Source organism: Lepeophtheirus salmonis, chromosome 13 (assembly GCF_016086655.4).
Source record: "Lepeophtheirus salmonis chromosome 13, UVic_Lsal_1.4, whole genome shotgun sequence".
Lineage (NCBI taxonomy): Eukaryota > Metazoa > Arthropoda > Copepoda > Siphonostomatoida > Caligidae > Lepeophtheirus > Lepeophtheirus salmonis.
Window position 1 is genome coordinate 25,714,666 of NC_052143.2, and position 16,556 is coordinate 25,731,221.

A 16,556-nucleotide genomic window follows, 5' to 3' on the forward strand; every position below is an offset into this window, starting at 1 on the left:
TTACTATACTTTAGAACAGGGATGTCCAAGCTTTTAATATAACGGGCAGTACTGCCACTTGAAATATTGTAATGGCCTACAGAACCTATTCAATTAAATTTTGTGGAAAGTGGAAAACTTATCGGTTATAATCAATTTTTTTATTTTATATTATGATGAAGATTTTTTTATTGTTATTGTAATTAGCTAAACGCGATTTCAGTTTCAGTACTATGTACCTACTTAAAATAGTATTTATCAATTCGACATACATAAGTTAAGCTACAATAGATTCCACGTAACTATATAATAATTAATAGCCATATTGTAAAAAAAGAAATTGAAGTGACTCGAGAAAAAAATCTATAAAATTAAAAGAAAATGTTGTCAAAGAGGCGAATATCCTACCTTATTATACATATGTAATCATGAAACTAAACTATTGGAATATATCAAACTGTATTGACAGAAGGAGGATCACATCATCGATAGAAAAATAGTAAAGGAATATAATTAATATCTCAACACTCCACACAACTTCGGCACACCACTATGAACATAAAGTTGGACGGGAAAAAAAAATGTCTGAGACCCTCGATTATTTAGAGTCGCAACAACACTGACAGAATTCTTCTTCCTTTTTTATGTCGTTCTTCTTCTTTTTTTATTGTTATTATTGAAGAAGAAATTTTGCGTGCGCTCTTCGTTGCTGCTGCCATAATACTTTTAGTAGTACTACTGTAGTAGTTGTAGTAGTAGAACCACTATTAACAGTACATAGTACTCACACATACTAAGAAGAAGTGACCAATGTATTTTATGAACAAAATGCTCTGTCAAATTGCGCCTCTTTTTTAATAATATTATGTTGTACTATGTATTATCAGTACATACAATATCCAGTCCATAAACTTTTAATCCAATAGTTAACAAAAAGTTTAAAATTAATAGACGACTTTGTATCCATTTTTTAATAATAAGGGCTGTATTATTCATGCATATAATTCCGTACTATACTTTGTAGATAAAACATATTTTTGTATACTAACTGTTAGAACGAGGAAGGAATATCAATTGGGTTGCTGTACTCAGCACTGTAACTACAAGCAGGATCTGTAAGAGGTATACCCTAACTGAAATATATTTGTTCTAATAAAATTTGCAGTATTCTGATCCCATTATAAAATATTATGCTTATTCTTTTTAATAAGGAAAATTGTGGAATTTAAAAACACGGTCATCTCTACCAAGTTGATCAGAAAAGAAAAGAATTATACCATTTCTAATTCAAAACGTAGATATTTTAGTTCAAATTGGGAATTGTCCAATTCAAAATGGAATAATCAAGTTTAAAATGTAAAGGCCCTAATTTAAAAAAGAAATTGTCCAATTCAAAATGAGAACAGTTAATTTCAAAATGAGAATAGTCAAATTGAAAATAGAAATTTATTTGTTGAAGAAAATAAACTAAGATAATTGGATCTCCAATACAAAAATTTGCTACAGAAAATAGTGTAAGGGATATCGCTCGTAGGTATACAAACTTGAGTCAGCGCGTCTTTAAATTTTGAAAAAAAATACAGAAACCATTACTTGTTACTTTGTATTTTATAGCACTATATTATATACAGTCAACAATTTTTTTGCCTTACATTATAGTTTCTTAAAAATCATTTCCTTTTCAACCGCCATGCTCAAAGGAAAAACCAAGTGATGGCCCTATATATTACCCACTGAGACAACTGAGTCCCCCACGTCTTGAAAACCAAGTTTCCGGCCAGTATTATGATCCTTGGGTATATCGGGAGCAACAGCCATGTTCATGCCCCCATCTTCTTTAAGACAACAGAGACGGTGGATCCCGACAGGTACTGTGAAATCCTGTCTTACCAAGTGATGCATTGGATGAAGGATGAGGCCAATAGTGTCGAGTTCCTGTTTCAACAAGACTTGGTCCCTCTCACAAGGCCCAAAACTTGCAGAAAGAAGAGAAGGTCCCATTTTGGGACACCAATATCTAGCCCTCTACCTCCTCCGATATGAATCCCATGGATTACTTCTTCTAGGGGAAGTTAGAAAGGAAGGCCTCTGACAATTCACACAACAGAATCGAGTGTAAATTGTTACATATTAATTTTATAATAAGTTAATACGAATGATACTCCAATACTTTTGTGGAATAGCCACATATTAAGGTTGCCTTAGCTGCACCAATTCTGAGCGTTAACTTATATTCCAAATTTACCAAATCGGAGGATTTTATTTCATTTTCATTAATCTCCCAACCCTTTTTATTTTATAAAAATAAAATTATTTGTGCTTAATTTTTGAGTTCAATTGGTTAAGTATTTAGTGAGATATTAGTGTTTTATGTTAAGGTGTATGTACAGTAAGTTGAGACATGATAATTAAGGCAACTTGAGGTATACATAATTTTCAAAAAAGGAAAAAAGTAAATGCATTTATTTTTCTAATGGGATCTCTGTAGAAACTAAAAATAGGGAACCACATAACCCTAGGTGGTTCGAAAATGAGATTTTTGTTTGATTTCCGAGCCAAACACTACAGACCATATATTACAAGGGCGTCCAGAGTATTATATTTTGGATAATATATGTATTGATTTCTAAAACAAAGGAAACTTGGCGTAGGGGAGAGGGAGGGGGGGTTAACCCTATAAAATTCATAAACCAACGAATAAAACATTATTTATACTCATTGTTAGTTAGGCTAAGACGTTTTGAATATTGGTTTGAAAAAAATAGAATAGATTTTTCTTTCCAAAATATTATAATTTCTGTCTTTGCTTAATTAAAATTTAATTTTTTAATTAATTCAATTTTTAATATACTGTTATTATCCTTGATAAACCTGTACTTTCATGAATTTATCAAAATCTCCCAGAAAAAGATGTAAAAAGAGGACATGTCTAAGGAAAAATAAACCTGGTTGATCACCCCCTTGTACACGTATGTATAATTCGTACTCATAATTATGAAATAATGTCCTCCCTGAAAAATGTGCAAAGTCATGGATTTTAGTTCCTTCCTTGAATTTCCTAAAAAAGCAAACAAGATTTCTCCCTCTCTCACAAAATTAATGGTAATGTAGAATCAATAGCTAATTGATTTGGTGGAAGGAGGGGGGATCACGTTTAGTATTCGTTTATTTTTTTATTTTAGATGAAAAGATCAAATTGCTATTTCTACACTTTCCATTTCTTATTGTGTTGGTAATTTACTCTCTCGACAAATTCATGAAGTTACTTACTCGTACATACCTATGAAACCAATTTCCGTGACTTCATCCCAAATACAATTAAACATAAATATAATCAGAACTCAAATAATTATGATTACATTTTACGTACAATGGAAAGAAGAAAATATTTGACGAACCTCATTTTTTCACACACCAGTGGATTTTAATTACATTTACATCACAATTTAATATGTCTTATTATTAATAAATTGTTCCTTATTAAAAACCTTATACAATAAAATAACAAATACTTGATATGATGCTTCAAGTTCGATACCTGATTTTATTGGCATTATGCTCATTGATCACGAATCTATAATTAATTAGATTCCTTATCAGGTCAATTTTTTGCACATTTTCAAATTCCATATTTTCATTAGTTTTGAGGGGTTTGAAACAAGTTATAAGAATCAAATGCACTTGAAAATATACAAATATCAAATACATACAATTAAAGATTATGTAAACAAACACAGATAACATACAAAATTAGGGTGATCACTCAATTCTTAGAAAAGGAAAGTTAAGGTACAAAAGTCTCTATTTTGTAAGGATTTTCCCCGTCTCAGTTTTTAAATCTGTTTAATATGAAACGGGACCTTTTGGAAGTGTAAATATTATATGATATTTCTTGTTTATAAGAAGTTTAATGTTATCACAATTTTTCCAGATAATTTTTGTACTGGAAAGAGGAGAAGGGTACTTTTCCAAAAATATAAAAACTTTTTAACTATAAAAAATATTTTTTTCATTATTTTTGAAAAATGTGACTATTTTTTTTTGTTTTTTAAAAGAAGGTCTACAGTGTGAGGACCCAAAACTTGCAGTATCATTTAATTGAAATCCCCCTTATTTTTAATTACAAGGTTTCTGTATGCAATCAAACTGACAGCTTCCTTCGGACCTGCCTCCATGAAGCCATTCTCCAGCCCTAACTTCAACACCCTATACTTTACATTCTGTGGTGTCTTGGATAATAATATTTGCCACATCTTTCATCAAAATTTGGAGCTGCCATCATCAGAGACAGGGATGCCATTGAAACAACCTTCACCGTCAAGAGCTTCAAAGCTATTTACCAGTATGTCGAGGCTGTTATTACTTTCGAAGGAAAACATATCGAGTAAAAAAAAAGAGCAAAATATAATATTCAAACATTTCAAAAATAGATTTGGAGATTTTTTTCCTTGATTCCATAAAAACCACGTTTTTCGTAATTTAGTCATGCTATTGTAAGTTTTGGGTTGCCAGACTTTATTTTCGAAATTTAAGAGTTACGTCATCAGTGGATGACGCAATGATGCTACAAGTTCCGGTTATTTATTATTGTACCATTTTAAATTCGATATTAATTCGGTACCACCATATGAACCGTTATACTGACAACACTAGAATCAGGTATGGAATATTTTATGAATAATAATTATTTTTTTACTTATTTACGTTCTCACTAAAACTCTGAACACTGTTACTAGCTTTTTTTATTGAAAATTTTGAGATATTGCTTTTTGAATTATATTTTTTCTTTCTTAGAAAAAATAACATTGATTTTTGTTCAGGAGGTGTAGCATCCTCCCTTGACACCTACACTCCCTAGTCACCATAGCCACATGACTGAGCAAATTCCATGGTTTGAACGCATTAAAATATGGACCGAGAAGTATCAAAGTGATAATTAATCCTCCAAATAAGTTTGTCGGAAAATTTGACAACATCTGTGATAGTCCGTAAACAGCACATCGTGAATGTCACAAAGTCCAATGAACAAGTCTGTAAAAAGAATAGAATATTGGAAATGTGGTCATAACTTCAATTTGTTTTTTTTGAGTCATGAAAGATCTTATCTTTTAATGAACAGACATTCACACATCATCAGTACCATTTTCCATTAGTTTTACTTACATATGAGTATATATTAAGAGAATAGTCCTAGCGATACATATTTCAAAACTCCGGAATGTTGAAATACACACATCATAATTTATCAACATAATACACAAACAATGTGTTTTTGTGTTCATTGTAAAAACTTACATAATATTTATATGTACATATTTTTGTTAAAGACTGAAATTAGTTATGCATCAAATTTATGCATTAGTGCCAAAGGGTGGTAGTGATTAATGAGTCTTTTGGCACTGAGCTGACTTATTTTTTTATTAAAAATATAAATAAAAAAAATATTTATCTATACATAGGTTACGTGACATCATTTGATTTTCTATGTACATGCATAAATTTTTCTTCTTATAGTTGACTAATAGTGTCCTTTTTCATAATTTGAAACTCTTTCTTTTTGTCTGAGCATTTGTGCCATAAAAATAAGAAACAAACCTCCTTGGAGGTCCTTTTGAAAAAAAATAAAAAATGAAATATCCATGTTAATTAAATGCCCTTGATATCAACACTTAACTATATACCAACGCTGTATAACTAATGCATGCTGAATGAATAGTTGAAAATGCACAAAAATGACCATTCTTTTGGTAAATATTTTTTCTTTTTGTAAATTAGCAGTATGTATAAATTGACTATTTTTTGAACAAAAGCAATAATCGTTTTACGGTTGTAAATTCACAAAAATCCCGTTCGTCATATATATAGATATTGTAATTTCGTCTCGTACAACTATTTTATCTTTAGTTATAGGTGCATATATACACGAAGGTCATTTTATTAAGAGATGTAATTCTTAATACATCTACTAGACATTTTTACTTTACCAGAGACGTCCACAGGGGGTGGGCTGGAGGGGTTTAATATTTGAAATTTTTAGGATATTCTTTTTTTGTGAACTGTTGTGGTTTTTTGAATTTTTTTTCCAAAAAATTTAATTTTTGGAACTGCTGTGGACTTTTAATTTTTTTTCTAAAAAGTTGAATTTTTTGCTAACAGTTGTGATTTTTTTAATTTTTTTTCAAAAAATTTAATACTTTTTAAACAGTAGTGAATTTTTTTTTTTTTTTTTTTGAAAAAATTTAATTTTTGCGAATAGCTAGTGAGTTTTCAAGTTTTTTCCGAAAAGTTTAAAATTTTATTTCTATAAATACCTATGGATTTTTAGAAAAGAATTTAATATTTGAAATTTTTTTCCGAAATATTAATTTTTTTGTGAATAGCTGTGAATTTTTGACTTTTTCCCCCATAAATGTAAACTTTTTAGAATAGCTTTGGATTTTAAAAATTTCCTAATAAATATAATTTTGAAATTTTGTGGATACTGTGAATTTTTGATTTTTTTTTTTTTTTTAAAGTAAAAAATAAACCTTCCCCAATATATAATCTTGCGGACGTCCCTGCTTACACTGCACAATATGTATAGTTTTTGATACATTTTGATAGAAAATTAGGCTTTATAAATACTTTGGATTGTGCATGTAATGCAATTTTTCATTAATTTACAATCGAATTTTTTTCTTTTTCTTTATCTGTTAAAAAATAGTTATTACTTACTCAAAATTTTGATGATTCCTTTTTAAGTCCCTTTTACGAATCAAATGCTTGAAAATAAACACAGTACAAACAAGAAGCTCCATGAATATTTTTAATACTGTTTTGGCAGCCACAAGAAAAATGTCTTATAAAAGTAATATAAAATTTAGTTCTACCTTTAATCTGCATATATAGATATAGAATAAATTTGGTTAATGATTGGATGATGAATATAATCATTCCCTACAAAAAATCCTTTGTCGAGTGCAACCATAATTTAATTTGCTTTTTAAGCTAAAGAAGCTCTAGAATACAATGGTTTAACGATTTAAAGAGGCCCACTTACAAATATTTAAACATGATTTTTTTCTTCTTCATATAACATATCCATATAGATAAGTCTTCCAGACTTCATTTAATGAGTCTGAATCATAAAAAAGAATATTCCCATTCAAGGTCAGTTATAGTATACATACAACATGTAGACTGCATAGGTATGTATGTATATTGCAGAAGAAACATTTTTGTCGTTATCGGAGTTTTTTTCCATTGTTATTTCCAAGGAGCATTAACACACAGGCACGTTATCTGAGTTATTACCACATTTATATGTATGTTCAAAAATTAGAGGGGGCCCCTCTCTAATTTTGTATGTTGAGAGCCTTTCCTGTAGAGTTCTCCTTCATGAAATTAAACAAATTTCCTTCAACCCCATATTGTGAGGCTTAACCATTTAAATATGGTTTACTTTTTACTGTTGTTTCTCCTTGGTAATTTTTTTTTTTTTGCAAATAAAAAGGTTTATAAAATCTGCTACATAAATTAAACAATTTCTTTTGTAGAACAGAGGTTACATAAAGTGTGTATAACATTTAATATTTTTCCTACTGTCCATTTACTCAGCTTTTTTCCGAATGATTTCAATTAATGCAAATGATTTAGACATTTTGATAATGATTTAGATATTGACTATTGCTATTAAACAACTTTTTGAGAACAAACTATAAACAAACTTTTATTTTAAGGAGACCCTACAATTATTAGGTCAAGAAAAAGTTATGAGCGTTAATTTGCTAGATATCTCTAGTGAGCTATATCTCTCGATAAATATATTGCATCAAAAAAAGCTTAAAGTATGCTTAAAGGCTAAGCGTACACTTAAAAAAATCATTTACAGTTTTGGGTTTGTTGAAGCCAGTTGTGTGTTATAGCATTCCAAAATGGAAGCAAAAAAGGAGGAAATTCGATAAATACGATTAAGTTGAAAAGGTGGAGCAGATGGTAAAAAAATTGTGTTGTTTATGGACCAAATACAAGAGGAAAACGGTGGTTCCAAAGATTCGGTTCTGTTAATAAGGACTTCGAAGATGAAGCACGCTGTGGCCGTCTAATCATCGGATATCATCGAGTTGGCCGTCATGTGATCAATTACCATTTGCATATCATTACTTGTCCGACTATGTTTCAACTTGTACACGACCTATACGAATCATTCCATGGAAATTTTATACTTTTTTTTAATCCAATTTGATACGTCAAGATAACTATTGTCTGTAAACTCAAAAATGAAATTGCTGATCTGTAACTAAATCAATCTCTGAGTTCTGAGCTCTTTTTCATGATAAATTTAATCAATAATTGCCTTGAACACCCTTGCATTTTGGATTGTAGTACATAAATCACTCATCTGATGGATGCATATATATTAAACCATTTGATACTTAGTAAATTATTAAACAAATTACTTGAAACATCTTTTTTTTCTTTAATAAAAAAAGTATGGTTGACCTTGACTATGTTTTTTTTTTTTTTGACTTACATATTTCAAACATTATATACTCTGATTTTAAAATCAAAAGGTTAGAATATTTAGTTTATGGGCTTGGAAGATATGAGAAGTTGAATTAGCTCATAAAAATAAAATTATACTATATAATTTCACATTTAATGGTTTTTTAGAGGTGTAATGCTTATAAAGTTAAGCAAATGAATAGATACCCATAGGTGCAATTTTTGGTAGACTAATAATATCAAGCATTTTATGAAGGAAAAAAAGCACACACTATTGTAATTAATAATACATTCACTAAATATGGATGTGACCATAAAAGAACAGTGCAACTAGACGATGTAATGTATGATTTTGTTAAAAATAGGACGCAATTCCTCTTTGGGGAGTCCTCATTCATAATATATTATACCTACATATTAAAATCAGTTCTGGCACCCCCATATCAATCAAATTATTACTCCATTACTTGAGCAGGAATACATTTTTGGTCTTTTTTTTCCTTCGGAAAAAATTTAACTTCTTTATTGGGAGAGAGGACAATAAACAGTAATCATTTTAGAGTATAATTCCAGGTAAGATCCTCTACTGTAGACTTCCCCACATCTCAGACTATATTTCACTTTTTGTACACTCTAAAATATGAAAGTTTTGATCCAATGTAGTACAGTCACCGAAACTGCTTCCTCCCTGAAATATGCACTGGTCAGACAAGTTAAAAATGTTGTAGCCTGTCTTCCATAAGCACGATGTGTCTCAAAATATTTATAGGACTTTCATGAAGGAGTGATTTAACCATATGCACGGGAACATGGGGCTAAAGCTATATTGACCTCTCCTTTACTTTACAAAAAAGTAAAGGGAATGAAATGTTGTATGTTTAGTGTCATTTTCAAAGGTTTCTCCATCACCCTTTGATCTCACCCAAATAATGGTAGTAAGATATATAATGGGTTGATGAAGAAATGATTATTTTTATTACATTGGCTTTCCTCTAATTAATTAGTTAGTTCATTATTTAAAAGTAAAAGTTTTTGAATTTAATGCAAATACATTGGAATAAATTAAAATAAATAAATTCTTAAAAGAATATTAATAATTACTTTCCTACTTTTTATTTTTATTTTCCCAGAATATAAATCATAAACTTGATTTTGTTGTGCATATTTTTGAAAGCTCAAGCAACCATAATGACACAGTTCCATATAAATGTGTACTACTAACAAATCATATAATGATGAACCAGGACTTTTGTCAAGTTTTACAAAATCTTTGTTTTTTACAATTACCAAATTTGAAACAATTTTTTTTTGAGTAATGAGAACGAATAACCTTCTTTCAGAAAAAAAAATAGTAAGAAATAAATAAATTTTCTGAAATTTCGACATTAAGAACAATTAAAGTAAGAAGGATATTTTCACTTCTATTACTATAAAAATTCCTAATTCCTTGGCACCTTTGGTTTTGGTGCCGCTTTATACAGCTCAATATCATTTCACCTTTTATTCACAAAGTTATTTCATTAATAAAAATATAATACAAACATTAAATAACTCTTTTTAACTCAAACTTTGATTAAGAAAAACAAACAAAACCATTTATTGACAATCTTATTAATGAAATTTGATTCTTCTTTAGATTGAGTGAATGAGGCCTTGGAGGAAGGCTCAGGTTACCTCATGATGGATTGAAAGAGGAAGCACTGATTTGATTATTCTATAGGAGCCTACCAGTATAAGATAAGGGATAGTGTTGAATGGGAATGTACTTTGGTACAATGTAGTGTTTCTACTTTTTCGATGAGAGTGACACCGATAATCTCTGAAGTGATTCCCTTGTTCCTCTTTCCTTATGGTAACATGATACTGTAACACGTAGATTTACGGTTAACTTCTTAGAAAGTTTGGGGGAGAGGAGGACGACTGAACATTTAAAAAAACATGGCTAATAATAGCTTAAGTATTATTTTACTCGTGATGATTATATATTTTATTATTTTTTCCTCCATTTCTGGTTGGATTTTCTTAATGCTACACACGGCAGGAATGAACCACAATATTTGACATAAAAAATATTATTTTTTTTACACATCAATAGAGTAATTTCTGCTTTTGTACACTTGGTATTATGCCACTTTGTCCATATGGTTAGAATGGAAATCTTCCATGCCCCTTTTTTTGTAAGAAGGGCATCCTTATAGTCATCGTTGGAGGTATCTGGGATAAAAATACAAATCAAATATGTATACGATTTAATTCAATGGTAATTAATTATTCAGTTTTTTCATATCTTTATTTTATGATCAAAGCCATTAAATGGTGGTAGGCACAAATGCGAATTGCATGTAAAGTCAAAGGGAATGTATAAATTGATTTTATTTTATGGAATAGATTAAGTACATCAAATATTTAGAATCATTCACAAAGGAGAGCGAACTGGGAAAAAATACAAAAATCAATTATTTAGAATCAGATAGGACTTTTAATATGTACATACATTGATTATACCAATTAATTTCCTTAATGCGACCGGCTATTAATTTGTATTTTTCTTGGTTATTTTTTTTCATCCTAGTAAAGAGATTATTATTCTCAAAAGATGGAAGTTGATCTTTCAAAAATTTATACCATGGATAATTACCGATTAAGGTTTAATGGTTAGGAATCAGAAAAATAAACACAACTACGTATAGGTATAATTAAGTATATTTGATGTGATACCAATTACCCACTCTACATACATAGGTCAGGGTTTCCCTAATTCCCAAATACTGAATTACATACCTTTACTTGGAGATTCTACCAACCTTCTTTCCAACATTGTGCACATTTGGGATATTCAATGGTTATCTTCCTAATTATTATGTTTTTGCTCCATGAAATGGAGTTTTGTACCGGTATTTTGTATGTTCATAACAATGTTTGAGTTATTGAGTTTTACATCAACTTCAATCATATGTATGAGGGTCGTTTGAAAAGTCCTTGCAAAGTCCGAGAGATGGCATTACTGGTGTGTATCTCGAGTTGGAACCCTATTTCCAGTAATTTTACGACCACAAATGTTGAGGAGTGAGCTGGTGCATTGTCATCATGGAAAATGAATTTATCGTGGTCCAATCCTGGGCATTTTTATGTAGCTCGGTTTTCGAACGGTCCAATAACAATAAATAATATACAAATTTAATAGTTTTTATTTCATACGATTCCTGTTTTACTTATTATATCATTCTTTAGTATTTTTTTTTATCGTTTTTAAATGGATTTCGATTATGAATTGTTTTTTTATTTTGGTTAAGAAAGTAAATGTATATATATATATAAATAGGTTTACCCTTTTCCAGAGAGTCGATAAGGATTATTCCTTGCAAATCCAAAAGACTGTCGTCATAATCTCTCCGGCTGATTCCTCGATTCAAACGAAAGCCAAACAGAAATAAATCGTTTGATCTGGCTGAAAATTGTTGAATGTTCTTCCAAGGGATCAAACTAACCTAACATAACTTCGATACCCCCAGTATTGTCATTTCTTGGACTTTACATGGACTTTTCAAATGACCCCCCTTATAAGAGACTACAGAAGCTATTATAAATAGTGTTGGATTTTATTTATGACTACCAAATTCAATCAAGTTGGAGTAAATACTTCCACAATGAAGTTGTATGTTTGTTGGTCCCCAATATTACAGCGAAAGGAGCTTTTCGATTTTGGTCTAACTTGGTACGAAAATTAAATCAGGTCACAGCCCGAGTTCATTAAATTTTGAGAGATGAAGGTCAAGGCTACTCAAATAGGGGCGTCCGTAGGGTGTGGGCTGGAGGGGTTGTAGTCCCCCCCCACCGAATTAACGAATTTTTGGGTTTTATTATTATTTTTTTTTTTTTTGTAATTTGTGCAAATTAGCAAAAACTTTAATATTTGAAATTTTTCCAATAAAAAAAATAATTTTTTGTGAATAGCTGTAATGTTTTAAAATTATTTTCGAAAAAATATAATTTTGGATTTTTTTTTTTGAATAGTTATGGATTTTTGAAAATTGTTTCCAAAAGATTTAATGATTAAAATTTCAAACTTTTTAACAAAAAATTTAATTTTATCTGAATAGCTATGGATTTTTGAAATTTTTGTGAATAACTACAGATTTTTTTTTTTTCAAACAAATTCCAAAAAAACAAGCTGCTCCTAAAATATAATCTTGAAGACTCCTATGATTAAACGTTGATTAAAATGCATAATCGATCATAACTCTATGAAAAAACGTATATGAAGCTGAAATTCGGGTCATTATGTGGGTTTAATGTATTTAATGTTATGTGTGACCTCGACATCTCAAAATTTAATGACCTCTTACTGTGACCATATATAATCTTCTTACAAAGTTTTAACTTTTTCCCTAATCTTTCTTACGAGCCAGCCAACCAAAAAACAAATTGATGAGAAAACAAAACTTTGCTGCCAGAGGTTACTACTCAATAAAAATGTGGAAAGAACTGAAGAGGAAATTAATATATACTCAAATACTTTGAGTTTTTATCATTTGAGTATGTGAAATAATATTTCAGGGGTAAGTTCGAGTAGTTTTCAGAAAATTGTCGAATTCAGTAATGCATTTTATTTTTAGTTTGTGTACTTTCCGAATCTAAAACTACTATTAAATACGTGAAACCACAAAAAGTGTGATTAAATGCTTAAAATAATTAAGCAATGCCATATATGCCATGTTTTAATCAAAACTGTATGCTTCTGTCAATCTCCGGACCATAATTATAGATGGAGTTTGAAATTTATTTTAAATGCCCAAAATTGTGCTTATTTACGTATAAATGATATAAAATATACATGTTTATATCGTGAAACTTTGCCTATGACCATGATAATATCCAAGAAGTTGAACGTTAATGCTTGAAAAATACTTTACATTTATGAAACGGACATCCCTCTCCTACATGAGCCATTGTTTGCAAAAATTACATTGATCTTGATACAGACAAATACATAAAAGTTATTCCAATCATAATAAAGATGCAGTGCTTGAAATGGATAAGTTAGAGCTGTGAACTTTATTGATCCTGATTTCCATGATGTTAGTTTACGTCATAAGTATATAATGGTTACGGATATCACCATAATTGTTCAAATATGTACCCAATATGTCCCAAAAACAATGCAAATGTATATAACATGTACATATTCTGCTTATATGGGTTATTTCTTTGCTTTCTATCCTTGTCCACTCCAAATATAAAGTATCAAAACCTCATTTCCCAAGATGGGTAAGATGTTTTACGTCCACCAGCATTCATTTTAATCATAAAACACTATGAATCGGCTTCTTTTTTATTACATTTCTCAAATGCAAAAGTTTAGGCATGGGTAAGAGAAAAGGACCTGAGGAAATATTTTTCCTCGTTATGACTACATTTTGCTATTGAATAAATATTGAAAATATTAGCATTAGAGAAATCAAGGGAAAAAGTTCAATCAAATAAAGTTACATATCCCTATAAAGCTAAAAAAGGACTCCTTTAACATATTTACTTAATATACATACTTTTTTTATTTATTTGCTATCTTGAATTTACTACGAATTGATAAGTTAATATATTATTTTTGAGAGCTGTTTAATTCTTAATATCTATTAAACTATGGACTCTAATTTTTTTAAACAGGGTTTTATTACTTCTAGATGTAAAACAGATCATCTGAATTATGAAAAAAACAGAAAATGTGTAGTATGTTTACACAAGTTCCCATCGCATCTCACGGTTAGATAAATAGCCCATGAAAAAAGTTAGGACCGATTATAATTATCTGTTGAATTCCTTAAAATAGGTAATAGATGTGTGTCCCTTTCTGTACCATCAGATAATTTACATATAGTAGTTTTATTTGTAAGCAACTGGTATGAAGAAATTTGAAAAATCGATATCCACGTATAGAATTAATTCTTATATTTAAATTATTTACTTGCTGCAGCCACTACTCGGCAAATGTATATGTAAAAGATTAAAGGTTCATTGTTTTCAAAATAAATTTTGTTTCAAAAAAGAGAGATAAGGCTATAACCAAAAAAAAAAAACTTTGATTAGAAGGATTGCACATCTGATAAAAGAAAAATATCAAAATTGAATGGTGTACTGTAAATATTTATTTGTATTTTAACTATTTTATGTATATCAAAGAATGGGGCCTCGGATCACCAAACCTAGAGGCTTTGAGGAAAGTGCTGAACTTCTCTTGGTTTACAAGATTGAGGAAAAGCAGTGATTTCTGGGCGTTGAGGATCAAGATCAAAATTGGTCATGATCTAACTGAAAGGTTATTTATGGGAGCATCGGATCTATTTGGGGTGATGAAAAAATGTGGTCAATACTGGAGACAGAGGGGTAGATCGTGGAACTCCAATATGAATAACATTCAACATAGCATGAGCTCTAACGAACTTCTTAGCTTTAATCCAAGGTTGAGAAGTCGGGACGAGTTTTTAAGGAAAGGAGGACTAACTTCTGTTGGTCAATATTTAGCTCGTGGAGATACGGGGTTAGGTAATTTCTTGTTATTGAGTAGAACCAAGAAATGAGTCTGAAGCTACCGTTCTAAAAATAGTAACCTCGAGTATTCAACACCCTTCATCATAGCAGATAGAGGATTGGAGAGACTGGACATGAAAGAAATGGTAAAAGTATTAAACCCAAAAACAATATTTAAAACCTATTTACCAGATTCCCATCAAAAATGGTTAAAATACCGATTGGTCACCTCTACTTTATTTAGAAATAAGTCAAAACAAATGGTTGAGTCTAGAATGTGCTTTTTTTTAAAAGAAAACATAGAGACCTCATTCCATTTATTTTATTTATGCTCAAAAGTAACTCCCATTGTTAATATGGTGGATTGCATTATCATTGAAAAGTACAGCCAAGAACTCTGCCCTTCAGATTGGCTTGTAGCAACATCTTCGAAATACAAACAGAACCTGAAAATTAAATATATTATCTATCTCTAAAGTCCAAGGGATAACATATGGGTTAATAATAAAATCTTGCTTATTCCACAAAGGTTGGAAGAGTATGTACTCCACTCAATGGAGATCCTAGAAGCCGTGTGTGCCTAGACAGAGATTACAGGAGAATAATGAATTATTACCGTGTATCAGGTTACCGATGGACCAGGTAATTTTCTAGACAATAATGATTCGGGATAGCTCTTCTGTGTTATTATAAAATTAAATAAATGAAAAAGATTCTTCGTAATGACGTCAATATAGAATGATCGATACTACGTCATGTATATAAATATATACAGTGTTCGGAAGCAAAACGTGGACTGTTATTAAATGCTAATTATGTTATTAAAATAGAGAGGTTTTTTAATTTTTTCCTGCATATTCCGAATTTCCAGTCTTTTCTGCATAAGTAAACAATAATAAACTTTTCTCAAATATTTAATCATGAGTGAGCAAGAAGCAAAAAGGCAGAGGATATCAGAACTTCTGAATGCGAAAATTGAGGTGGTAAGGATTATGGACATTGGGAAGTGCTCCAGGAGCCTAATTTTCGAGGTGGCTAAGATGAAAAAGAATGGAAAAGACCTCTCAAGGAAAGAAGGAAGGGGGGGATACAACTTGAAAAGGGGTTCTGAGTTTCTGGGGGACCTGAAGAAGAAGATCAAGGAGGACCACACAAAATCCATAAATCACCTCTCAAACCAGTTTGACGTGGACGAGGGGACAATCAGGAGGGCTGTGAAGGAGGACTTGGAGTTGACCCCGTGCCACCTGTTGACGGACACTCTGAAGGAAAGGAGACTGCAAAGGTGCAAGAAAGTTCATGTGTGGATCAAGTTAAATGGACCAGGTCTAAAACCATCGGAACGACTGATTGCTTGAAGGATCACCAGAAAAGGTCAAGGATGTGTTCCGTACAAAACATACACCCCAAAAAAAAGGTCCTTGGGATCGTGGCGTCCGACAGCAAGAAGATGCCTCCCTTCTTTTTTAAGGCTTGGGAGAAAATCGCACAAGAGTCCTACTATAAGGTGCTGAGCTTCACCATACTGCCATGGCTCAAGGCCACCTACCCAGAAGTCAACTATGTGT

The 16,556-nt window shown here is 30.7% G+C and overlaps 1 protein-coding gene across 2 annotated transcripts in view; it reads right to left on the reverse strand.

Moving 5' to 3' along the window:
* Positions 1-784, reverse strand: part of LOC121127580 (protein O-linked-mannose beta-1,2-N-acetylglucosaminyltransferase 1) — an 80,044-nt gene extending 79,260 nt beyond the window's left edge. The window contains exon 1 of one of the 2 annotated variants that reach the window (XM_040722992.2): positions 388-784. The gene's annotated coding sequence lies outside the window, so the exon portion shown is untranslated. The remainder of the gene's footprint in view (positions 1-387) is intronic. The other variant, XM_071892545.1, reaches the window with a different exon arrangement.
* Between the last annotated feature and the right edge of the window lie 15,772 nt (positions 785-16,556).